Source organism: Tasmannia lanceolata, unplaced genomic scaffold, assembly GCF_043159265.1.
Source record: "Tasmannia lanceolata isolate RefF3 unplaced genomic scaffold, GAP_Taslan_0.1 ptg000013l, whole genome shotgun sequence".
Lineage (NCBI taxonomy): Eukaryota > Viridiplantae > Streptophyta > Magnoliopsida > Canellales > Winteraceae > Tasmannia > Tasmannia lanceolata.
In genome coordinates, this window is record NW_027518690.1 from 46398772 (window position 1) to 46426293 (window position 27522).

Genomic DNA, 27522 nt, shown 5'->3' on the forward strand with positions numbered 1-27522 from the left:
AAACCACCTTTTAGCCCATGACCCTATTTTATTCCAATTTGTCCAATTGAAAACAGCATAGATAAGCTCCATTAAGCCATAACTTTATAGCCCATTTTAGAGTCTTGAAGTTTATGTTAGAGAGTTTAAAACCCCTGTGTAAAATTATAGAAAAATGCCCGAATCAATAGTTTCTCTTCTTTTACACTATGATGGAAACTTGAAGGATGAGGTTTCTTGGGACAATGTCGGGGGGAGGAAGACATTGTTATCGGTTTCCCGCCGAAATAATTTTGATGAATTTCAAAGTGCAATCCAAAGAAGAATTGGTATAACAGAAAGGAATATTTTATTATCGATCAAATGTCGATACGTTGTTGATCCATATATAATCACTTTAATCGACGTTGATGATGATGATGTCCTTCAAACACTGTTGAGGATGTTTGACAGAACATGTTTTATTCTGTGATGATATACATACCGAAAATCATAAGTGAGAACGGTATTAATTCATTGAATTAGTCAATGCTTCCCCCAAACAATGCTTGTATTAGTAGAACCTTTACTAATCCTAACATTCCATCTACTTCGATTCCGCTCCAAGAACATGCACGCAAACGGAAAAATGTCAAACTTCGCCCGCGTTTTGAAGTGGACTTGCAAAAAGACTACGAAAGTGAATTTGCAAGTGAAGACATCCTTGATACCAGTATAGGAGGTGGTCTAGGAGAACGCATCATAAGGTATTTCTTTGGTGATCTTTCAAGACTTCCATAGTTCAAATTATGAATTAATCATATGGATTGAGGCTGATTATATATTTTCGAACTATACAGGTCTCGATTTGACTTAAATGAAACATTGGCAAGTGGTTTGCATGCTAACCATGTTACCGGAGGTATATATGAGTTACAAAATGATGGAGATCAACGCAGCATAAGGTGTTTTTGTTCTTTTGTAATCTTTCAAGACTTCCATAGTTCAAATTATGAATTAATCATATGGATTGAGGCTAAATATATACTTCCAAACTATACAGGTCTCGATTTGACTTAAAATGAAACATTGGCAAGTGGTCTGCATGCTAACCATGTTACCGGAGGTATAAATGAGTTATAAAATGTTGGAGATCATGAAGTGGTTGTCAATAATATTTTTGAAAATGATTTCTGTGTAAGGGGTTTAGATTATAAAGAAGAAAGAAATGATGATGATGATTATGAGGAGGAGGAGGAGGAAGTGGAGGACGACGATGATCATCATGAAAACATCGTTGTTAGTCCAACCGCTCAGCCTATCAATGGAGGCTACAGCAGAGGCTTTCCTATCAGAGGGGGTACTCCTATTAGAGGTGGTACTCAATTAGTTTTGAGTGACGGTAGTGGGCCAATGGAAATATATGGCATATTTGTTGGAGCCCAAGAGATAGAAGCTGATACATTAAAATTTGACCAGTTAACAGTTGGGGCAATGTTTTATGACATGAGACACTTCAAGAAGGTTGTTCGAAAATATGCTATTAGACAGATATTCATCTTTAAGAAGGCAAAGTCATCGCGCAAAAAGTACTCCGTTCGATGCAAGGAAGATGATTGCAAATGGCGTATAACAGGTGTGAATCATATGACTTTTGTGGTACTGAAGTCGTTTATTGCGGACCATACATGTATAGCTAAAATAATGGGCAATGATCACCCTCTCGTTACAGCAGCTTGGGTAGGTGAAACATGTTTACGTTTATTCGCTAGCTCAGAGGACGTCCGTCCGTAAAGTCCCTTGAAACTACAGATTCCGTCGATTTGATAACTCGAACGTGTAGTTGTTGTGCCTTCCAAACATATGGACCTCCGTGCGGACATGTAATCGCAGCCATTAACATCACAGAATTCGATCTGTACGATTACTACGATGAAGTTTTTGATGCAGAGATGTATCAGGATACATACACTGAGGTTGTACACGCAACACTAGAACGGACACAATGGCATGAAAGTCCTGAACCGTTGATGTCAATATTACCACCGCTTGCAAAGTGACCGCCTGGAAGGCCACATACGAGAAGAACGGATCAAGAGTTGAAAGGTGGATTACATTACAAGTGCACCCAATGCCGACAACTTGGTCACAATAGAAGAAGTTACAAAGAACCACCCGTCGTCGGACCGAACCTCGACGAAACTGCTATTGGACCTTCTGCACCAATACTCATGAGGTCGGGCGTACCTCGTCAAGCTCCCTTCTTTGCGTAAGGGTGTGGGTTTTTTTTAGGAGAAGTTGTATATGATTTTTTTTGTTATTTTGTAAACAGTGGCCGTATTCAGATACACTTAAAATTTTTTTGGAGTAGAAGTCACCCTATTTTTGAAATGGTAACATATCGATTGCTGAGTTATTATAGTGGGTCCCACAGTTTGGCATAACTCGGCCTGATATGGTCAAGTAATAATAGAGGTCCCCTCCATCCCTGGTAATTTCTAAATTTTCATATGTGATACTTCCATTTCATCTCTTGGTCACCCCATTTTCATATGTGATACTCCCATTTTCCTTGACCCGGTAACCCCTTCCATGCCCAACAGACATGAACTGGAAATTTTCCAGGTATGATAACCCCATTTCATCTCTTGGTCACCCCATTTTCATATGTGATACCCCAATTTTCCTTGACCTGGTAACCCCTTCCAGGCCCAACAAATAAGAATCGAAATTTTTCCAGGTGTGATACTCCCATTTCATCTCTTGGTCACCCCATTTTCATTTGTGATACCCCCATTTTCCTTGACCTGGTAACCCCTTCCAGGCCCAACAAACATGAACAAAAATTTTTCCAGGTGTGATAACCCCATTTCATCTCTTTGGTCACCCCATTTTCATATGTCATACTCCCATTTTCCTTCACCTGGTAACCCCTTCCAGGCCCAACAGACATGAACCGAAAATTTTCCAGGTGTGATAACCCCATTTCATCTCTTGGTCACCCCATTTTCACATGTGATACCCCCATTTTCCTTGACTTGGTAACCCATTCCATGCCCAACAGATAAGAACCACAAATTTTTCAGGTGTGATACTCCCATTTCATCTCTTGGTCACCCCATTTTCATATGTGATACCCCCATTTTTCTTGACCTGGTAACCCCTTCTAGGCCCAACAGACATGAACCGAAAATTTTCCAAGTGTGATAACCCAATTTCATCTCTTGGTCACTCTATTTGCATATGTGATACTCCATTTTCCTTGACCTCGTAACCCCTTCCAGGCCCAACAGACATGAACCGAAAATTTTTCAGGTGTGATAACCCCATTTCATTTCTTGGTCACCCTATTTTCATATGTGATACCCCATTTTCCTTCACCTGGTAACCCCTTCCAGGCCCAACAGACATGAACCTACAATTTTTCAGGTGTGATAACCCCATTTCATCTCTTGGTCACCCCATTTTCATATGTGATACCCTCATTTTCCTTGACCTGGTAACCTCTTACAGGCCCAACAGACATGAATCTAAAAATTTTCAGGTGTGATAACCCAATTTCATCTCTTGGTCACCCCATTTGCATATGTGATACCCCCATTTTCCTTGACCTGGTAACTTCTTCCAGGCCCAACAGACATGAACCGAAAATTTTTCAAGTGTGATAACCCCATTTCATCTCTTGGTCACCCCATTTTTATATGTGATACCCCATTTTCCTTGACATGATAACCCTTTCCAGGCCCAACAGACATGAACCTAAAATTTTTCAGGTGTGATAACCCCATTTTATCTCTTGGTCACCCCATTTTCATATGTGATACTCCCATTTTACTTGACCTGGTAACCCCTTCCAGGTACAGGTAAAAGAGGGTTGTAAGCCTGTAATATTTTTAAAATAAACAAAACCGCCTGATGAGTGTTTAGGTAAAAAAACATGTCTGAAAAAGTATAATGGGCCATTCCACAAATTTGAAATGTGGGGCTACGGTATCTCTATTTCCGCTATTTCCGTTATATTTTGGCCCTTTTGATCAAATTTCCAAGAAAAAATAGGCGCCTCTCTCTCTCTCTCTCTCGCGAAGAAGTTTCGTCTCTTCTCTCCGCCTCTCACGCATCTCTACTCTCCACCTTTCTTCCTCACAAAAAAGCTTCATCTTCTTCCTTTCGGCAGCGTACCAGGTATGATTATTCCCCTCGTTTCATTTTTTTCTTGATTTTTTTGTTGTTGTGAAACGCAGTTGATTAGGGTTCGAACCTACTGGTTCGTTAGGGTTCGAGCCAGCAGAATAGAACCCTAATCATCTGGAGGAAAACGGGTTGTTTTTCTCTACTTTTGATTTGTTTTGTTTTGAAAACCCTAATCGAACCATCTTCTTTGTTTTTTTTTTTTTTTTTTTTTTTGGGGTTGTGAAAAAATACCCTAATCGAACCAGTAGAATCGAACCATCTGCCTTGATTTTTTTAGCAAGAGAAGATACCTTAATCTTCTTCTTCTTTCATTTAATTAGGGTATTTGCGAAAAACAGATTATTACGGTTCGATTCACTAGCTCCAGAGAGAGATGTTGTACCACATATGTCATGATTCACCCCCATTCTGTCATGATTTTATATCAAAATTGAAAATTTGAAACAGGTCACAACTGCATGCAGGTTTTTTAGGAAAAAAAAAATTCAACAAATGAGCTCGGTAAGGTTCGCGAGCCTGGTGGAGCCGAGCCCAAGCCTGGTTCGAGCCTGAGCCGAGCTGGGCGAAGCTCGGCTCGGATTGGCTCGTTTACACCGACTGTCGGTGGTCAAATAGTAGAAAAAAAAGGGTACGAAAAAATCTCTTTGTTTTTCCACTAACAATCACTCAATTTTTTTTGGAGCTTTATAATGGAGAGGGTCTGATTTTTCTTCTACTCAGTTCTATTCTAATTTGTTCAGAAGAACGATGAGTTGTTGTGGATCTTCCCAGGGAACGGGAGAAGGTGAGTTCTTCTGTAGCCTTCTAGTTTTTTTTTCTGTCACTATCTGTTGGGATTTTTTTTTTTTTTTTAAATTTTCTGCATATTATTGTTCTATCAATTAGCTTCATTATTTCTACACTTTTATGAACGATGAAACCTAGTTTTAGTATTTTTGTCTGTTGTGATGTGTTTCTTTGTGCTGCACATGTAATTTTTTGGAATAATTCGTGCATAATTAAGAAGTTTTTGTGGCTGAAAGTATTAAATACTTATGTTGGCTTTAGCCCATAACAATAAACAACCCCTACATTACTAATTGATTTTTTTTGGTAATATAATCACTATTTTTATGTGGGTTCAACTTCTAACATAGGCATCTCTATTGTTAAAGATTGAGTGCAAGATTATGTGATTTTGAAGCCTTTATAGTTCATAACTTCATATTTATTGGCCAATGGATGTTGGTAGGGGCACTGTTAGTTGATCTATGCATATGGGCCTCCTTTGATGTAGCATGTACAAGAAGTTTGTTTCAATTACTTGCACTTATTTTTTATTTCATGTGGTTATATTGGGATTTGTCTTGTGGGTTGATAAGGTAAGCAGGTAAAATATATAATTATGTTATTTTTCACAATTTTTATTCATGTTCCACTTTCTCTTCCTATAGGTCATTCCATCATTCATTTACCGAATGATAAGTGCTATGGAGCAAAGTTAGCAAGAAAACATTGTACATGACACCATATGAACTTTTTTTTTTTTTGAAAGATTACAATTTCATTAATATTAAACTAGCATTCGGGACCAGGGGTCCCTACCCGCGTTACATAGGTTAGAAGAAAAGAAAAAAATTGGTGTACCCAAGAACATTACTAGCTTGGCACATCCCTACAAACTATTACAAAAGCAGTCCATTCATCCCCTTCTATCCTTCATCCTTCAAGATGACCACCCTGGAAACTTGGGAGACCTCTGTGCCCTGCCACACATTTTCCTTTTTAATATAATAACCAACAAACCATCAAACGATTCTCAAGGGGCAAACAATTCCTTCGAATGCAAATTAGCAAGAAAAGTATCCTGAGCAAGGACAAGGCGAAAGACTGAGTCTCTCAAGCCAGAGTTACCGGGATGTGCGCTTCAGGATTAGGTCAGCCAGTCTCCATTCACTATTTGCATTGTAAGAGACTTGAATAGCTCCTCTACCATCTCAGTCTCAAACTTCCTTAGAAATTCCTTTCCATTATGTTTTCACCACTACTGTTTTGCCCTCCAAATTTTCGTCACAATCCTATCTCGCTTCGGGCCGAAAAGCGATTATACAGGCTTGATACCCTCGGCCCTTTTTACCGCTTGCTCTTCTCCTCATCTTTGTTCTCCTGCAAAGATGTAATTGCCATAGTGTAAAATAACTTTTTCGTAGCATCCAAATCTTCCTCATAATCAATTCCAAAGACATCTCCAATGGCTAGAAGTTCATCCATCTCCTCGTCAGGAACGACTGCCTCCTCCTTCAGCTCTTGAGTTTCTAAGAGGGGGGGGGGGGGTTTGACTCCTGCATCTCTTCATCCGTACGTAAACGTTTTCGGATTTCCATACTTACCTCCTGGTCAAGAGTGTCCCAAGATTCCTCAGATCTCGTTTGGGCTGTCTAACAATTTTTCCAGACGAGCAATTTCTGCTGCCCTAATCTCCTCCCACCGCTGACGACGGGCTTTTCTCTCGTCTGTTAAAGCCTTCTGAAAAAATTCCATTTTATAAATCTGAACAAAAACTTCCTTAGGATTAGACTTACCGGACATGAGGAGAAAACGCTCATTCTTCTCCATAGCATCCTGTTTAAATTGTTTCCATTGTTGCTTCAGAATTTTCCTCGAGACTTCTTTAGGAGTCGGGCATACTTCCGATGCTAGCTGTTCATTGTATTCTAAATCCCGAAGGAACTGTATATCGTCAACCTCGAAAGAAGCCGCCTCCCACATTCCTAGAGATGCAGAAGAAGAGGGCATTGAAGAAGTAGGGGCCTGAAAGGTTTATCAAAATCTTTCAAAAGAGTGCTAAACTTCGCAGCCAAGGAATTGTTTTTTATGCCCTCCTTACGAAAACCCAAAAGGTTTCTTTTAAAGAGAGATAACCCTCCTTTCGTGGCCGAGATATATTTTTTCTCGGTTACTACTCCTTTCCCATTATTATGAGGGCTAGCTTTTGGGAGAACAGATCTAGTCACAATCGCCTGATCATTCGAACTTTTTGACTTGTTTTTCTTGTACTTTCTAAATAAGCGGTTTTTTATTTTGACAGCTTTTTCTACTGCCACGAGATGAGGACTACCTTCGGAAATATCTTTTCTCATCCCTTTCCCCCAAAAAATACTCGATTTAGCTTTAGAGACCATCTGACATGTCTTTTCTTCGGTTCCGGTCTCAGTCATTTTCGATGAAGGGACTGAAAAATGCAAGGTTTTTGGGTTAGTCACCAATCTCGAGGTTTCAAAATTTTCAAAATCGGGGGTAGGTAAGGCCAATGGCTGCTGTTCATTTGAAATGACCAAAATACCCTCGGGCTCTGCCAGAGAGGATCCATTCATCGGCGATTCCACCGTTGGGGATAAGGTCTCATAGGTTATTGCCTCCTCCGAGGCTTCCAGAGGGGCATCGGCTGGGGCCCCTACTCCTTAAAGAGCTTTAAAGGCTCCTCAACCAATCTGATTCCAATGGGGTAAATCTTAGAATCTACAAGGATATTAATAAAGGAAGGCAAGCAGTTCCATAGAGGAGTTAATACTTTCACAGACGCAAATTCCATGCAATGATCATGGCTACCCGATAATTGAGATTCCAGGACCTGTCCAAAGTGATGGCCCAACAAATCTACTATTGAGAGGGACCATGCGTGAAGCGGGATATTGGAAAATCTCAGCCCCACAATCCTTGCACCAGTATTTAAAAATAGAGACCAGGGCTGAAGGGAGACAAGATATCCTCCCAAAGCATCACCCCCTATTCGAAGAATAGTGGTGGCTTGGTGTTGAGATTCAAAGGTGAATAGCATTGAGAGTGGGCTTAAACAAAAAGGCTTGCTCAGTTGTGGCAAAGCCCATTGCCTTTTTGCCCATAACCAAATTTGCTCCACCAGGGCCCTGTTTCTCAAGGTGCCTATTAGACAGCTTTTCAGGACTTGTTTTCTGTCGTTAACTACCTCAATGGGTACAGAAATGGCTGGGTTGCCACCCCTAGAGGGCTCAGGGGTAAGATTATGAGGCATCTTTGGCATCCACATCTTGCCCAAATCTATCTTTCTTCCGGGCTCAATTCTTGAACTAAACTTTGGTTCCAGGCATTTTCTACAAATATTCCTCAGGCCAAAGTTAAAATAGAAACATTTTAAGCATTTCTAATCACTAATATTATGCTTTGGATCAATCCTTCAACCATTGATGTTGTGGTTTGTTGACCACTTTGTCTGTATAATAGTCAATTGTCTGTGTTCCTGAAATTTGCAAATATGCAGGTCCCTTTCCAAGAATGGGAATTCTCCCCATCTAGCCGTCCTCTAATGTGGTATCATTCGTTTTTTTATTCTAATATATTAGTCTGATTTATTCGTTTGAATGGAGAGCAAGGGGTGAGATTTTTAGCAGGCCCTAAATGAGGCATTGTTCTCTGTGTCCGTGACTAGTTTTCAATTTCTCTAATTAAGGATACGCTTGCTATTTAGGTGATTTTTTTAAAGGAAGTTCCTATTTAGGTGATTATTTCTTCCTAAATGAATATTTTTTTCCTTTGATGATTCTGAAGAAGCGCATTTAAATAAATCATTTACAAATTGAAAACTGATCTTAAGTTTGAAAATTTTGCGGATCTTTTTCCAAAAACTCAACATTAAATGCACACGAATAAAACATGTGAAACTATAAATTCCTAAAACTTGTATCTCTATTTAGTCACAAAGGCTTCTTTTCTACTCGTAATCCTTGCCTATATTAACCATTCCTCCCTAGCCTACTAGGATTCTACTCTTTAAATGTACTTGTTCGCTTCCAATGAAGCTTCTTACATGCTTTATTTTGACTTTCAATGATACTTCACACATTTTCTCTTCACTTTCTCGCTTCCCACATTTTCTCTTTTCTAAATTCCATGCATTTTCTCTAGTAGCCTATTAGGACTCTTCTATTAAGAGCGTTGGGATTTTATAAATAGAAGTTATCTATTTATATTGGGCTCTTGGGTTGTTTTGGGAACTTATCCTTCAACAAAGTCAAAACAAATAACAACACTTGCATATGACTTGTAGAAAATATCTTCACAAGTGAAAAATGTGTGGGGACTCTTTGTGCTCTCTCTTGCGAAGGGAAAGTGAAGAGGATACTAAAGCTTATGGGATTTTGGATCTCATGAGGAGCTAAGGTGGGCACTGCCAATAAGAAGAAGGGATTGATGGTTGCGGCTTGAGGGCTTTTCGTTGTTGTCAGTGGGAAAAGCAATCGTTGTGCAATGAGGCCTCAATGCAGTCATTTGTGCACTTGGATTTTCAAGCATCAAGCATGTCGGGTCTGTGTGCTTCTTTTGTGATGTTTGTCCTTTCTCTTTTCTAGTATCATTTTCTTATATTTGGCTGAGAAAAGATTGAGGCATGCATACATTTATATCATAACACACTTATGCAGACTCACAACTTTTTGAAGACTAACTTGCTCTTAAAATGTTGTCGGTAAAGTAATACACAATGTCCATATTCCAAGCACTTGGGTTTATTTATAACACTTTGTTCCCGCAAGGAAGATTGATCTGATATTAGATGTATCAGATTTTTCCTTTTTTCGGGTGACGAAACCGATCAGCTAATGGATGCTTTTGAGCTGCAAGCTTAGTTATAAATTCCGTTCCGGTCGCCGTTCCGTTTTGGCTACTGGAACAGAACGTTTCGGTGTTTCGGCCGTTTCGTTCGGCGTTTCGTTTGAAACTTTCCGTTCCGCTCCGGCGAGGGGAATTAAAAAAAAAAGAAGTTAAAAATATGAAAAAAATCCAGTGGGTATGGTGAATTTTTTGGAATTTTTGTTCCACTCCGGCGAGGGGAATTTTTGGGAATTTTTTGATTTTTTTTCGAATTTTTTGCAAAAAGACGAAAATAGCCCTCCAAACAGCACCCCCACGGTCATAAAACGAGGGTAAATATGTAAAATACACTCCCCAACAGCCATACGGGCATTTCCGATTGTTCGGCGAGACGGTCTTTGCTGTTAAGGGCCAAGTTGGAGAGTTTCTCGATCGTTCGATGTACTCAATGATAGGCTCGTCCTTCCTCTGTCGAGTGGCGGCGAGCTCCTCCATGCTTACGGTCCTGCGGGTGCTGTAGAAGCGGTTGAGGAACTCACGCTCGAGTTGCTCCCAACTGTCGATGGAAGCAGGCTCGAGGTCTGTGTACCAGTCGAACGCATTGCCACGAAGAGAGCGGACGAACTGCTTCACCATGTAATCACCGAATGTGCCGGCGTTGTTGCACGTCTCCGCGAAGTGGGCAACGTGTTGTTTCGGGTGCCCTCCCTTCAAACTGTTGGAACTTAGGAGGTTGGTATCCGGCTGGCATGCGTAACTCCTCGATGCAGGAGCATCCCCTTGGAAAAATCACATTGGCCTAGAAAACTCAATAGTAATCAAGTATCTCTTTTATTTCATTACTTAGTGTTTGTTTAGCCATTTTAAGCCTTTCTTATCCATTTTGATCATTTTCTCTAGGTGGGGGTAATTAGGTATTTTCATGTTGTAATTGGCTATATATAAGGCCTAATTTCTTATTTGTAAGGGGCTTTTGATGAATATATTTTGAAACCTAGGGTTTTGGGGATTTGCAAGAAGAAGGGATTCTCTTGCTATTTTCTTGTGAAGAGGGATTTGTAAGCTTTTGCATGAAGCTTTTCCTCCTTCTTTCCCATCCTCCCTTGTTGAATACAAGGTTATATATATATATATATATATATATATATATATATATATATAGAGAGAGAGAGAGAGAGAGAGAGAGAGAGAGAGAGAGAGAGAGAGAGAGAGAACATTTCCTACACACTTGTGTAGGTAAGTTACCTACACACTACCTTAAAATACAGTGGGGGCCCACATTGTTTGGGTGATCCAAACCATTCATTTGAATGGTCCTCACATAGATAGGGTGTCCACAAAAAATCAGATCCATAGAATCATCCTAACCATTCAAACTATGGAGGCAAAAAATGGACTAATTTGTGAAGGTTTATACACGTCCATTTTACCTCCACAAATCGTAGGGTTGGGATGATCCTATGGATCTGATTTTTTGTGGACACCCTATCTATGTGAGGACCATTCAAATGAATTGTTTGGATCACCCAAACAATGTGGGCCCCCACTATATTTTAAGGTAGTGTGTAGGTAACTTACCTACACAAGTGTGTAGGAAATGTTCTCTCTCATATATATATATATATATATATCCAACATTGATCGAGCATCCCATGGCTTGGTCAGACATGGAGCTTTGCCAGAAATTTCAAGTGCCCATGAAGAAATTCTCTTATTTCTTGTTCGTGTGAAGTAGTGGCTGGAAATATGAAGATTTTGTGAGTTTTTGCTTTTAATTTCATCCACAATTCAGCATCAGTAGATAACCCTAAGCTTTCTTTATTGATTTTGGAGTAGAAAAACTCTTTACTGTGTCTCGGTTGTGCATTTGGATCAATGCCAATTTCAATTTCTACAAGTGTTAGGGATGTTGGGGTATGAGTGGTAGAAAGTTCCATTTATTTTGGGAGCCCTAATCCCAACATTTAATCATGTTGTCATCTTGATCGTGGGACACTGTTATTGAAAGTGTTATATATTGAAAGCTTATTCCCCATTCTTGGTGTTTGCATTTTAAGGAAGGTTTGGAATTGAATTTTAAGACTCTCTGGACTCTAGGAATGAGCTAAACATATGGAGCACATGTGGTGTTTGCTTTAAGTCCTTAAAGAAGCAGAAATTCCTCTCTTCAAAACGCATGTTTATTGCTTGACGAAATGTTTGTGTTAGGATCGTGTTTGGTCAGCATAACTCCATTGTGTTAGAAGCTGGATGGAACTGATTTCATTGGCTTTTAGTTTTGCCAAAGATGAAACACTTAATGTTTGATAGAAGGCCTGTGAAAAGGGTTCTATATAAGGTTTTTGTCTTTTGAGAGATATGACTTGCCCTGCGTCAAAAAATGGTATCAGAGCAGGTTGTGCAATGGTTCTAACCTCTGAAGGCCTGGTGAAATTGCATTTAGTATTCTGTTCTTGAATCTAGAATTTAAGTTGTTTATAAGTGACAGCATTTGATGGAAGCATTGACATTCATATGGATAGGATCCAAGTGATTGGCCGAGCTTACTAATTCTGGGACTGAGATTTATAATTGCAGAATCTGCTCGGCAGCACTGATAGTGTTGGAATGACAGTGTAGATGTGCTTCAATACTCCCTCATGGCCGGAAATTGAATTCTTTTGGATCCGTTTCCTGGAAGTTGGCTGCTGCCCATCATTTGGATTGATGAATTAAGGCACTGCTCTTGGGATTAGAAATGGTTTCAAATTTTATCATTAGAAGCAGCTCTTGCATGGCTCTAGCTCCCTTCAATCCAAACTGAGCACTAATAGTGAACTGAAACAGCTCAGGAAGACAGAAACAAGGTGAGCACAATGACAGAAAATCGCAGGCCCTTGCACTTGCTGCGATGACATATTCGGACAGTCAACTGTGTGGTTGAATCTGGTTCTGTTTTGGATAGTTGGAAATTCCTTCCATGCATACAAGCTCTCTAAGCCTTACTGAAATTCAAGTATTTTGAGGATCTTTCTTACATCACATTAAGAGTAGAAATTTTACAAGTATCTGATTCCTTCGCAGCAGAAGTCAATTTGGAAGAGATACTCTAAGCACGCACCCTTTTAGCTGGTCTTGCCTTGCATCTCAGCCTTATGTTCGATACCACTGCATCAAAAGCGATTATACACTTATTGGCCAATATCCACTACTACTGATTGCTACGGTTCAGATTCTATGTTGGTTGCTTCTTATTGTTAACATTGATTTGATATGGCTCATCCTACTTTCGAAGAATTATTTGATCAACTTAGGGAAGGAGCCAAGAGACAGGATGCCATGTTGGAAAAGATCCGTGGCATCATTCGTAGATGGGATCAGATTTGTTCCCAACAATACCAACCCCCTCCAATGAAGAAGCATACTTTTCAAGAATGGGAGAGGATTAGTAATGGAGAGAAAATGTCGAGGACGACATCTCCAAGGCCTAGTGCTCATGTTTCCTATGACCGCCATTGGGGTGAATTGATGAGGCTAACATTCCTGAGCTCTATTGGGGAATGGAGTCTGCGGAGATTGTAGATTGGGTACATACCGTGGAGAGAGTGTTTGACACCAAGCGAGTACCGGAAAGGGATTGAGTACAATTGGTGGTTGACAAGTTCATGGACCGAGTAGCAGATTGGTGGCGATTCTTGACTTACAGGCGACGAGAGCTCGATGAACTTCCAATTCAAACATGGGCTGAATTGAAGAAAGAGGTTGCACACCAATTCCTACCATATTGTGATCATTCCAAGCTGAAATCAAGGCCAAGAATGGCTTGGCCTTCTTCCCCACCACCACGGCCAAACAAGGTTCTATCTTATCCTTCTTCCATGATTGAATCATCTACTAATTGCTATGTTTATCCTAATTTCAGCACTCACTCGGTGGAAGCAATCCATATGCAAGGAAAGCATGAGAAAAATGATGATATTGACAAGGAAAATGAGCATGATAGTCACTCTCAATTTGAGCGCCAAGAAGAAGCCGACAATGTCATTATTTTGGAGCCAGATGAAGGCATTGAGCTTGATGAAGCTAGTTCCATTAGTGGTGACTTAGAGGTGAATTCTAACCATATGGAAGAAGAAAATGAAATGTTTGAAGCTATAGGGCAGCAAGTTCACTTGGAGCCAAGTAATGGAGATGATGCCCAAGTTACATCAATGCTTGTCATTGTTGATGGGCATCCCAATCATGATGAGCTTGAAGAAGAGGCCAATGACTTTCTAGAGGAATATGCCAATAATGAAGACCGTGATGAATCAATAATCATTGAAGAGTGCTTTGAAGATGTGAACGAATGGTTACGTGAGTACGCTTCTATGGCCGATGTTCTTTCACTTGCAAGTTATGAGGTTGGGGATATTGAAAGTAATGAGGATGAATTGCTCTATATGGCTGATATGGACAACAAGCGTGAAATTCATGGTGGTGAAGTTCCTATACTTGGTATTGGCTTACAGTGTGAACAATATCAATTTGAAGAAGCTTTTGGGAATGAGCAAGGGCTAACACATGTCGGTGAACTTACACATGGGGAAAACCTTGAAGAAGGATTTCATGAACCACAGTCTAAGAGGAGAATTTTGGCCATGGTTTGGAAAATAAAAAGGATGATATGTTAGAGCGTGTTGGCTTCTTGAGTTCTTGGTGCTGCCCTCACATGCCACTATAATTCAAGAGGAGTTCTATGAGGTATATTCACTTACATCTTCGCATGGATGGTTACATATCCATTTACTTGACTGTCGAGTTTCCTATCGTCATCATTATGGTAAGAAAATTGTTATGCTACAAAATGGGTCAAATATGGAAGATTACTATGGAGATGCGGTCCTTAATCGAGTATGGATTATATTCATTTTTGATCCGGGAGGAGTTTGAAGATGACGAGGCCGGTGGGGAACTCAAAGACGAGTTCTTTCAAGAAGGGGAATTTGATACAGGAGCATCCCCTTGGAAAAATCACATTGGCCTAGAAAACTCATTAGTAATGAATTTTCTCTTTTATTTCATTACTTAGTGTTTGTTTAGCGATTTTAAGCCTTTTCTTATCCATTTTGATCATTTTCTCTAGGTGGGGGTAATTAGGTATTTTCATGTTGTGATTGGCTATATATAAGGCCTAATTTCTTATTTGTAAGGGGGCTTTTGATGAATATATTTTGAAACCTATGGTTTTGGGGATTTTGCAAAAAGAAGGGATTCTCTTGCTATTTTCTTGTGAAGAGGGATTTGTAAGCTTTTGCATGAAGCTTTTCTCCTTTTTTCCCATCCTCCCTTGTTGAATACAAGGTTATATATATATACTAGCAAAAACCCCCGTGGATGATCCTAGCCCTCCAATCTATAGAGGTTTCCATAATTCCTCTTCAATCGGATGGTTAAGATCACCCTATAGATTTTTTATTAAAAAAGCATAAAGGAGGGGGTAAGATTGAAATTATGTGGCTTTAATGGTGCCTTTGTTAAAAAGCATAAAGGAGGGGGTAGGATTGAAAATATGAGGGTTGAATGGGTGCATTTGTTAAAAAAAAGTCAAAAAAGTGATGTGTAATTCTCATAGAATTTTCAAAAAATTCTCTTCTTTTCTCTTCTATTATATATATATATATATATATATATATATATATATATATATGCAACATTGATCGAGCATCCCATGGCTTGCTTGGACATGGAGCTTTGCCAGAAATTTCAAGTGCCCAGGAAGGAATTCTCTTATTTCTTGTTCGTGTGAAGTAGTGGCTGGAAATATGAAGATTTTGTGAGTTTTTTCTTTTAATTTCATCCACAATTCAGCATCAGTAGATAACCCTAAGCTTTCTTTGTTGATTTTGGAGTAGAAAAACTCTTTACTGTGTCTCGGTTGTGCATTTGGATCAATGCCAATTTCAATTTCTACAAGTGTTAGGGATGTTGGGGCATGAATGTGGTAGAAAGTTCCATTTATTTTGGGAGCCCTAATCCCAACATTTAATCATGTTGTCATCTTGATCGTGGGACACTGTTATTGAAAGTGTTATATATTAAAAGCTTATTCCCCATTCTTAGTGTTTGCATTTAAGGAAGGTTTGGAATTGAATTTTAGGAGTCTCTGGACTCTAGGAATGAGCTAAACATATGGAGCACAGGTGGTGTTTGCTTTAAGTCCTTAAAGAAGCAGAAATTCCTCTCTTCAAAACGCATGTTTATTGCTTGACGAAATGTTTGTGTTAGGATCGTGTTTGGTCAGCATAACTCCATTGTGTTAGAAGCTGGATGGAACTGATTTCATTGGCTTTTAGCTTTGCCAAAGATGAAACACTTAATGTTTGATAGAAGGCCTGTGAAAAGGGTTCTATATAAGGTTTTTGTCTTTTGAGAGATATGACTCGCCCTACGTCAGGTTACCCCTCCCTTCAAACTGCTGGAACTTAGGAAGTTGGTATCCGGCGGGCCTGCGTAACTCCTCGACGCGTTGGGTGTACGGCTTGGTGTAAACCGGTGAAGATTGAGGAGCTCTTCCATACTGAGCGCGGATGGTGTCTGCTATCATGTTCTGAAGTTGTTGAACCGACAACGAGGCCATGGAGGCCTGGGGAACATTTAGTGTAGGAGTGTTCATAGCAGGGTAGCATGCGCTTGCCTGCTGTTGTTGTCCTCTGGCGCTAGGGGCCTCCACTTGCGGGGTGAATCCCGGCGGGTGGGATGGGTCTATGCTTGATTCTTGGTGATGGCCCGACTCGAGCCTGTTCATGAGTCCGGCGATTTGAAGGTCTTTTTCCTCCACCGCCTTGTTGAGTTGTTCTAGTTGCTCTGCCATGCGGACGACCTGCTCCTCGAGGGTAGTGGTGTCAACCATCATCACATGTCGGACGAAGATGGGAGAGCTTCCTCGAGACGGGGAGAAGCGGATGTAGATCCGGTCCTCGACCCGACACTTGATCATGAACTTGTGGAGGATCCAGAGAGATCGAACTTGGTCCTCGGACTAGAGACAACTCTCGCCACCGGTCGCCCTTTGACATAGTTGACAGGCTCCATGAGTTGGGAGAGTCTCGCCGTCGTCTTCGCACGCGTTACGGGGCCGATGGGAGTGTTGGTGGAGGAAGACGGGCGTCGCACATTAACCCAAACTAAATACCCATGACCGTTGACGAGTCCTCAGTTCAAAATCAAAAGGGCAGAAAAAAGCTTAGATATTTCCAAACGGGAAGGGGTATATCCACCCTATTTCCTTACTTGGGACAGCCCCCTATAGTCTATTTATGAATTATGACTACTCTTTTAGACTAGAGGTGCGTGTCCCAAGTAAAAAAAGGGGCGTGAATATATCATTTACGCTTTAGAAAATCGATACATATGGAAATGAAATGGGCCCTTCTCTTGGATTTTAACCTTTAATGCCTTCTCTTTATCTTAGACACCTTTGTACGGTTACAATTCCCAATTCCCAATGAGCTGTATAAACCAATAGAAAGGTTCAAAATAAAGAAAATGGGTGGAAGGTACCAATATAGAGGCGACAAAATTCAAACGTTAGCTTAGTAAACTTTAACGTCAACATAGAGACTGGCACATTCTAAAAATAACAAGAAAAATTATTACACGTATCTGAGTAGGATTCTAATTTCCTTGTTTCTCCTTTCAACGGTAACTAGTTGCAGACCCTTGCGATGCACGGGGCGTTTAGGAGAAAACAGAATATCTATGCCCTAAAACGCCATGACTTCATTAATTAAAAAAAAATCCAATATGAAGAAACTAAAACTAAAAACAAAAAAATGCATTGAAATTGTTCAAAGAATATGAATAATACACACAAAAGACAAATAAAAATATATATGATTGCAAAATGTAATGCCTCATAAACAAACAAATAAATGGTAACAATCAACAATTACAATAGCTACCATAAATGGGTCATACACATTACTGAAATCATTACACAAAATCACAGTTTTCAAGCAAGAATAGAATTCTGACATTTTTTTCTGCATAAATCTAAACATAAAGCATAGACATGAACATGAGAGTTGGGAATTGGTGCTCTTGCGGTCCGAACTGAGAAAAAAAATACTTCACACAATATTGTTAAATAAATGAAGTCGAAGAAAATAACCCACCTCAATCACATTAACATCCTCCAATCTTGATGGGTTCCATTAAATCTGTAGCTTATTGAATGAGGGGAATTCTCCTATTTTCATGGGAGGCAAATATATGGACTTTTGGGTCAAATATATGGACTTTGGCAAAAAAATATGTAGCTTATTGAATGAGGGGAAATTTCCTATTTTCATGGGAGGCAAAATATATGGACTTTTGCAAAAATTCTGTAGATTTATCGATTTAAGATAAATTTTCCTATTTTGAGGGGGCTCTTTAGCTTATTGAATGAGGGAAAATTTCCTATTTTCATGGCAGTCAAATATATGGACTTTTGCGAAAATTATGTACATTTATCGATTTAAGAGAAATTTTCCTATTTTGAGAGGGGACTTGCTAACGGAATTGAGAAAAATTAAAAAAAGGGGATGCCACATGGTGCACTAGAAATATTTTTCTAAAATGTATAAAAAACCAATCAATCCACATAAATAATTCAAACAAAAAGTAAAACAAAAAGGGAAACAGATACCAATATTGTGGCCGATGCTGCAATGCCATGTACGTCTCTATTGACATCCTCTTTGCTGTAACTTTCCATCAATAATATTTTTCTTCCAATACAAACATGGCCTCAATGGGAAAGTAAATTGACATACTAAAATAAAACTGATTGGACAAACGTTTGCATGAAAAAGCTTCCCCAATGATGATATCCACTTCGTTTCATCAAGATCATTGGCATTGTTCAAGAGAGAAATGTATTGAGAACAGTATATTCCATGATAAGCAATCTGTTGAAAATATGGTGTACTAAAATGAAAGGAAACTCAAAAGGAAAAAAAAATCACTGATTATATATCAATTTCAGAATAAAAAATCAACCATAAATACTAAATAGACAAAATATAATTCTGGATAGTTTGAGTGGTGTAAAACTCCCTGTTCTGCAGAGATTTTAAATACCTTCAACACAAAATCACTTTTAGAGCCTTCATCTTCTTTTTGATAGGCATATTGGCAGCACGTATCTTCAAAAAAGAAAAAACAGAAATTTTAAAGATCATGTTTTGCTGGTGGAGGATAATTTAAAAGCATCCTAAAAAATGAAAAATAAGGGGAGACAGGGATGCCTGAAGAGATTGCTGAAAACCTTTTGAGTTCCTATAAATGGAAGAAGAGAGAAGGCATATGATTTAATGGCGAATTCCTTGGAGTAGATAACGCATGGGAACTCAATGAGTCGAGAGATCCTTGGCTTAGGTTTTGAAAGTAATCCATTATTATTGAGAATCACGTTTGGAATAAGCAGATAAGATTCGGAAAAATTGCAATAGGCGAAATTTATTAGAGATTTAACCTCTATAATTGATATTGATGTGGGTGATTTGGGACGTGGATGTAGCTGTTTTGAAAAACGGCAACCAATAGGAAATGACAATCCTTTAATCGTTGGAGTTAGAATAGATTATGGGAATAAGAAATGGATTATTTTGAGCTTTAAATAGCAAAAAAATAAACGCTAGAGGTAGAAATGTGTTTTTTTTTTCATTTCGTTTGATTTTTAATTGCCATGAAGAATGGGAAACCGCAATTTCACTTCCCAATTTAATATAGATAGATATAGAAGCGTTTAAATTACAGAGAGAGAGAGAGAGAGAGAGAGAGAGAGAGAGAGAGAGAGAGAGAGAGAGAGAGAGAGAGAGAGAGAGAGTTATGGGCATTTAAAGTGGTGTTAGTTATTTGGTTATTTGTTATGTGTTTTAGGTTGTGGATGTAGTTATTTCATGTGTTATATAAGTGGGTTAGTGGGGTAGTTATCTAAATCTACCTTTATGATTATATTTAAGTTTTGTATTCAATGAATTGAGTAGAGAAGAATTTTACAGCAGCAAAGGAGACTTTATTTGGAGAGTCATGGTTCCTCTCGAATCGAGCCACTAGGAGGTCAGGTTGCCTCGAATCAACCTCTTTCCCCCTCTTTTTCTATTTTCCGTTTGTTTGCTTGTGTTACGGCCGATTAGGCACGTAATAAATTGGTATCAGAGCCATCGATCCCGCGCCATGGCTACAACATGGGAGATTTTGGATTCAATGAGTGATGATTTCGAAAGATCAAAGCACTTGTTTTGGAATTTATGGACGGTCAACGACAATTTATGGAGGGATTGAACAAAATCAGTGCAACGATCGAGGAATTTCGCAAAGACGAAGAAAAAGTTCAATCTTGAGAAGGTTGATCTTGTGGTGGAGAAACTTGCAAGAATCAATGCCGACGAAGATAATTTGGTTGAACATCACGTCAAGGATCATCTTCATTTTGTCGACCCATACGATCGTTCCATCGTTTCGATGAGTGTTTACGAAAAATCGGATTTCTTTCCAATGATCACAATGGATTTTGAAGGCGAAGTTCGGATGATCGCAACTGTTAAGATTTGGGACCCCGGTGGAATAATGAATTTTCTCCATCAAATCAACCTTGAGGACAAGGTTGTTTTTAAGGGGGATGGAATGCTATGGGCATTTAAAGTAGTGTTAGTTATTTGGTTATGCGTTATGCGTTCTAGGTTGTGGATGTAGTTATTTCATATGTGTTGTATAAGTGGGTTAGGGGGTAGTTATCTAAAACTACCTTTATGATTATATTTAAGTTTTGTATTCAATGAATTGAGTAGAGAAGAATTTTACAGCAGCAAAGGAGACTTTGTTTGGAGAGTCATGGTTCCTCTCGAATCGAGCCACTAGGAGGTCCGGTTGCCTCGAATCAACCTCTTTCCCCCTCTTTTTCTATTTTCCGTTTGTTTGCTTGTGTTACGGCCGATTAGGCACGTAACAAATTGGTATCAGAGCCATCGATCCCGCGCCATGGCTACAACATGGGAGATTTTGGATTCAATGCGTGACGATTTTGAAAGATCAAAGCACTTGTTTTGGAATTTATGGACGGTCAACGACAATTTATGGAGGGATTGAACAAAATCAGTGCAACGATCGAGGAATTTCGCAAAGACGAAGAAAAAATTCAATCTTGAGAAGGTTGATCTTGTGGTGGAGAAACTTGCAAGAATCAATGCCGACGAAGATAATTTGGTTGAACATCACGTCAAGGATCATCTTCATCTTGTCCACCCATACGATCGTTCCATCGTTTCGATGAGTGTTTACGAAAAATCGGATTTCTTTCCAATTATCACAATGGATTTTGAAGTTCAAGTTCGGATGATCGCAACTGTTAAGATTTGGGACCCCGGTGGAATAATGAATTTTCTCCATCAAATCAACCTTGAGGACGAAGTTGTTTTTAAGGGGGATGGAATGCTATGGGCATTTAAAGTAGTGTTAGTTATTTGGTTATGTGTTATGCGTTCTAGGTTGTGGATGTAGTTATTTCATATGTGTTGTATAAGTTGGTTAGGGCGTAGTTATCTAAAACTACCTTTATGATTATATTTAAGTTTTGTATTCAATGAATTGAGTAGAGAAGAATTTTACAGCAGCAAAGGAGACTTTGTTTGGAGAGTCATGGTTCCTCTCGAATCGAGCCACTAGGAGGTCCGGTTGGCTCGAATCAACCTCTTTCCCCCTCTTTTTCTATTTTCCGTTTGTTTGCTTGTGTTACGGGCCTTACGGCCGATTAGGCATGTAACAAATATGGCAAGATTTTAGTAAAAGATTTAATTTTCGTTACCGAAAATATTGGTGCAAGATTTAAGGAGAAGACTTGATTTTCCAAAAATTTAAAAAAATGAGATAATTTTCGTTACCGAAAATGTTGGTGCAAGATTTAAGGAGAAATTAAAAAAAGTTGAATGCGGTATGCAGAGGGGGTGCCACGTGGCACACCCTCAGCGTACCACATCCAGCTTTATATATACTAGTAAAAAAACCTGTGCGATGCACGGGGCATCGAAGAAAAGATAGTGACTAATTAGAAGAAGCATTAAAACTATATGCATTAGAGAAATTAAATAAATGATCATATTGCATATTTATTTAAACATTGTAAAATAGAAAAATGAAGCAATAGTTGACATTGGTTGGTTGTAATCCTTGACATTGATTGGTTGTAATCTTTGACATTGATTGGTTCTTAAAGGATCGAACAATACTTGATTTAGACACATATATTTAAACATGAATTTGAAGATGTTTTAAAGAATTTACGGGTTGTTGTAATCAGGTGAAGAACCTGAAGGAATAAATTAGGACGTATTAGCTTGTTCTAATAAGTCAAATAACTAATATCCATGGGAAACAGTTAAAGGTCATTGCATGTTGAGGTGACAACTTGAAGTCTTTCATAATGTATCAAGAATATGAAGCAATAAATAAGAATGTATAAACTTTTAAAAGACATACCTTCAGTGAACCGTTGAAAAAGGGAATTCGGATAGGAAACCTTCCTTAACTACTATCAACCTGAAAATAAAAAAGACATAAAGCATCATATATCCAGAATAGATATCTTTTCATTAAGTCCACCAAAAAGAAATGAACAAAACATACCGTAGGCATCATATGAGGTTCAACTAATGATGTTTCATACATAGATCAAACATCATTGCCCATGGAAACTGTAGAATGCATGGCCCCACTTATTATCAGCTTCAGATTCCCAAAGTTGTAACACATTTCCCACACCAAATCCACAAACATTAAACTATTTATTAAGATCACTTTCTTTCAATCTCTCATTTGCAGGTGCATTGGATACCTCATACTAAATGAACGCCTGGTGGGCTCTAGCTTCAAACCCCTTCCTCGAGATACTTCGATGTACTCCAACTACAAACCAGTACCATCCCAAAAGAATTGCAAAATGAAAAATAAAACAATACTATACAGAAAATGTAATCCAAAGAAGCATTCCACTCATTATTAATTGCGTTTTTCAGTTCTTCTAGTAGTTTGGTTTCCAATCTCAGCCCATTTGTTACCAATCATCCCGTGGGCTTCAACTAACATCATGTCTTCTTCACTCTATGTATCCTTCCATAAACAGTACCCCAAGTAAAGAACAAAAAGTAAAAGAAAGGTAAAACACATTGAACATGTGAAGTGTTACAAACAAAAGAAAACATAAGTGTCACCGTTGCACAGGCGATTAAAATTTCTTGACATGTTGCATAAGAACAGTCATTAAGAAAATACAATTTGCAAATGCGGGTATGCCTAAAAGCATTGCGAAAAAAGAGTGCTATTTGTAATAAAGAATCAATTGATAGTTTAAGCAATAGAAATGTCTCCATTTAATCATAAGAACATAAACACATGGAAGCCAAAAAACAGAGAGAGAGAGAGAGAGAGAGAGAGAGAGAGAGAGAGAGAGAGAGAGAGAGAGAGAGACCAAATTAACTATTTGAGCTCGAGGAACGAAAGTCATACCATTGTCATGGTTTCTTGGCGAGCTCTTAGATCCAGAAGCAGCAGAAGAAATATAGCAGAGAAGAATAGTTAGGGAGATAAAAAGGGAAAGTGAAACGAAAAGTCCAGGGCAGCTTGACAACAGGGAGGTATAACTGGCCTCAAATTTTGAGAAGTTTAATTTTTTAAAACTCAGAAAAGCAAGTAATTGTAGCTTCAACTTACCTTCATTAGCATATTGCATTTCAAAAAACATCAAATGATCAAATTCAACATTTTGTAATTTCCATTGCAGCTGCAGAAATCAGCCCTATATTTTGCAAGAGGTCATGGAATAAGGAAAAATACAGCAGGGTAGAAACCCTAGTTGTATAGATTCCATCTAAGATGGGATTGGGGTTTGGAGAGGGACGGATTCGTGAAAATGGGGTGACACAGAAATTCCAAATTATAATACAGAATCTGACTCTCCTAATCTAGCCCAGTATGTTTCTACAAAAACAACCATTATAAGAACTATTAGGAAGAAAAATAAAATGAAAATACAGAAAACTAAAATGAATAATTCTAAGTGCGACAGAGCTTTAAAAGTAAGAGGAGGAGATCGCATGGCATGAAATACAACAGAACAGCCAATTTCAATTCAAAAGAATCAAAGTTGTTCAAAATTGGAAACAGAATCGACTTTTCTAGTGAGTATGGATGATCTCAACGGAAATCCCCAAAGTACAAATAAAACTGAGCAAAATCCAATAGATGTAATAATATTGAGATAAAAAGAAAAAAATTGAATTTCAGGAAATTGGAGAGATGACGGTTCCAAAACATAAGCATAAACATTCCCTACCTCAACCAAAACTCCACCGATGCAAAACCCAGTCCGTAGACCCAGCAAGAATCTAATATTTACGCTGGTTTTGACCCGAAACCCTAAATCTGTGAAAATATTTTGCAGGAGAAGATGGAAAAAAGGGTTTAGGCTTTGAGAAGGTTGGGAAGGGCAGTTGGAGAGGAAGGTGAAGGATATCGAGAAGGAGTGTCGGTGGGCGGTTGAGAGCGAGATAGAGAGATCGATATAGTTCTCCCCGGAGAGAGAGAGAGTAATGCTAGGAAACAAAGAGATGCGTGGACCGGGGGGGGGGGGGGGTGTGTGTACGACTGAAATTATGTAGTTCAAAGGGGTTTATTTGGTGAGAAAGCAACCAAAGTCGACGTGTTAAATTCACAGAATTTTCAAAGAAATGAAGATATATATCCGTGCGATGGACTGGGTGACCAAAAAAATTAAATGTTTCATGAAACAATGTCGTAAAACTGTTAAACAAAAAGAAAAAATATATACATTCGAAAAAAGGTGCACATTGAAAACGCAGCTGGGATCTAAAACATAGTAAAAAAAAGATTCATAGTCCTTATTTGGAGGAAGCTCAATTCATGTGAGGCATAGGTGCTATTGTATTTCAATTCATGTTCTCAATAGTCTATCATTGTGTAATGGAGGTTTAAATCTGTGTGTATGCATGTCAGTGGGTAAGCATTCACTCTATAAAAAATCATACACTGGGCATGTTGATTCAAGTCGACCATTAACCCGTGTTAAATCCTTTATCATCATATTTCTGATACTATTAAGTAACATCAACATAAAATTTCATCATTGCATCAAAGTGTGAATAATATTGAGAGTAGACCAAAAGTTGTCTCTATGAGAGCTATATAGCCCAAAATGATAGAAAGTAGCCCAAAAGTTGCAAGAGATCATATGATCCTAACAATCTGAAGAATGGACCCTGATTTTTTAAATCCATTACCCGGAGCTTTCGCTCTTCATACAAAGATGGCATCTTCAATCTCACAATCTGTATAAGAACTGTTAATGAGGAAAAAAAATAATCGTGTAGAAAATATCAGAGAAGAAATTTGTTACTAAGACGGAGACTTCTCCAAGAAATTCATTATGTGTTGCAACGTCAGATCCGAAGAGCTACAACAAAACCTATGAGAACAAACGCTCAAACCAAATAGAGAAAAATTAAAACCATAGAATTTCTACCTGTAATCTAACTTTAATCTAGCTACTCTAATCACGGCAAAACCAATCACAAAACATGAGAACTCTTCCCTTAAAATTCTATAGATATTTTTTACTACTACCAAACTCAAATAAATCAAGTTACAGGGTTCTTCATGATGACCGAATGAAAAATAATTTTTTTTTTTGGTAAGCAACGAAAAATAAATTTGGTAGCTAATTCCAATAGAACCTATAGGTTTCTAAATAAGTTTGGGTTTATTGCTAATTCCCAAAAAAACAAAACCCATATATTTGCTTCTGGGAATGGGTAAGCTATAGGGCTGAAGAGGATAAAAAAAAACATTTGTTGACAACTCAAGAAGGATAAACCCAAATATTTGCCTCTGGGAATGGGTAAAGAAAGAAATTAAACAAAAAATAACATGAAACCCCTAATACAACACAAAGGAATCAAGAAAAAAAGTAAGTAGTACCTTCCGGAAAAATCCCTTGTCATTTCCTTCGACACCTGATCCAGTTAAAGCTCCACAAAAAGGAAAACAGAGATCTAGAAACCAATAAAGCAAAAAAAAAAAAAAAAGAGTAAAAAGAAATAAAACAGAGAAAAAATGAATAGAAAGCTCACCTTCTCTTTATATATTGTGCAGTAGAATGTGGGAACGTTAGGAAGCCCTAGTGATTTCGACCATGGTTTTTAAGGAATGAGGAAGGAGGTTTTCTGTATTTCACAAAAAATGCTCTGACCTGCAGGATTCTGGTTTTGGGTTTGTAGGTGGGTTTTGAATTTGTAGGTGGGTTTTGAATGAGGAAATCAGTACTGGTTGGGTCAAAGACAGAGAGGGTGTGATAAAATCGATAGAAGAGGATGGTGTTGGAATTTTAGGGGACATGAGAGAGAGAGAGAGAGAGAGAGAGAGAGAGAGAGAGAGAGAGAGAGATGGCGTGGGAATTTAACGGCATAGGAGGTATTTTCACTTAGATGTGTTGGAATTTTAGGGCATAAGAGGTATTTATCTGTTTGGGGGTGATGTGTTAAATCCACCGAATTTTCAGAAAAACGGAAAAAATCATTCCTTTTCTCTTCTGCTATATAGTAGTAGATAGATAGATATCTTTCTTGGATAAATAAAGACCAACGTGGCTTTAGTCTTTTCCGCTGTACCTCGCCATTTTGTCACAAAGTTCGTTACAAGTACACATCAGGATCAATTTCATCATTTACTTTGGCAAAGTTGGATCTCCTCATGCTCCAATTTGAGTGAGGGGGGAGTATTGACTTAAGATATATCATAGTGATAAGCCTTTGCAATAGTGTAGTTGTAACAGTTTCTGTTGTTTTTATCCGTCCCGCCTTTGCAATAGTGATAAGTCTTTGAGTGAGGGGGTCGAAATATCACTGCCCTATTTAGAGAATCCTCTTTTTGGTGAGTTCCTATTAGAGAATCCTGTTGAAAAAGGAAATGGCGCACCCACGTGATTCTGTTTTTATGTTTTACATATAAAATAGAAACCAAATTTGATTGGGATTTTGCGTCAATAATATATCCTGCAATAATTTTTCAAGGCGGCCAAATATGCAAGTCTTCTCTATAAAATACTTCACACCTCATTCTACGTCTAAACAGAAGCTCTCTTTCCTTTTTTTTTTTTTTTTACTGTTTATTTTTCTCTTCTTCTTGGTCTTCTTTGTCATCTAAAAATCAACCATGACAGGCTCAGAGGGAAAAACCCTCAAAGTTCCGTTGCTCAATCAATCCAAAGGGGAGTCTTGTGTGATTCCATGGTCTCAAAGAGTTTGGAAGCATTTACAGTTGGCACACGAAGCAGGTATGCGTTCATTTGAAAATGGAGACCCCATAGAGAGGCTGCTGATGAACACAGAGAAGCTGCTGATGAACAAAGAGAAGGTATGCGTGAACTTAGAAAAGAAGACCGCATAGAGACGCTGCTGATGAGGCTGGTCATTGAACCAATAAAAAATAGATGTTCTAAATAAATTACGTGGAGATTTATCTTATGTTGGGTTGAGTGAGTATTTGCTTGGTATTACGCTCATAGTCAGTTTTATTATTCCAGTGGGAAAAGTGCCGCTTTTTCTCCAGAAAGTTATCATGTGGGCTTCATATGACATGTTCACTTGGGATCACCAAATGAACATTTTAGATCATGTATACCAGGTGGGCCAATTACTTTTTTGTGGGCATGTATTTACACTGAATACACACACATAAATAGGCTGTGCCCTCCGA

General features: G+C 38.6%; 2 long non-coding RNA genes across 4 annotated transcripts; one reads left to right on the forward strand and one right to left on the reverse strand.

Moving 5' to 3' along the window:
* The first annotated feature begins 3950 nt into the window (after nucleotides 1-3950).
* LOC143890313 (uncharacterized) lies at nucleotides 3951-27522 on the forward strand. 2 transcript variants are annotated; one of them, XR_013255162.1, is made up of 4 exons: nucleotides 3951-4140; nucleotides 4597-4777; nucleotides 4890-4933; nucleotides 26987-27522. It is a non-coding gene; the product is annotated as an uncharacterized LOC143890313 (long non-coding RNA). The 2 variants fall into 2 exon arrangements; XR_013255161.1 differs by having other exon boundaries at nucleotides 3957-4140; nucleotides 4614-4777.
* Nucleotides 16011-24365, reverse strand: LOC143890312 (uncharacterized). Of its 2 annotated transcripts, none has more exons than XR_013255160.1 (5): nucleotides 24086-24365; nucleotides 22381-22659; nucleotides 22234-22293; nucleotides 18838-18902; nucleotides 16011-17477 (listed from the first exon to the last, which is right to left on the reverse strand). It is a non-coding gene; the product is annotated as an uncharacterized LOC143890312 (long non-coding RNA). The 2 variants fall into 2 exon arrangements; XR_013255159.1 differs by lacking the exon at nucleotides 16011-17477 and adding an exon at nucleotides 18313-18665.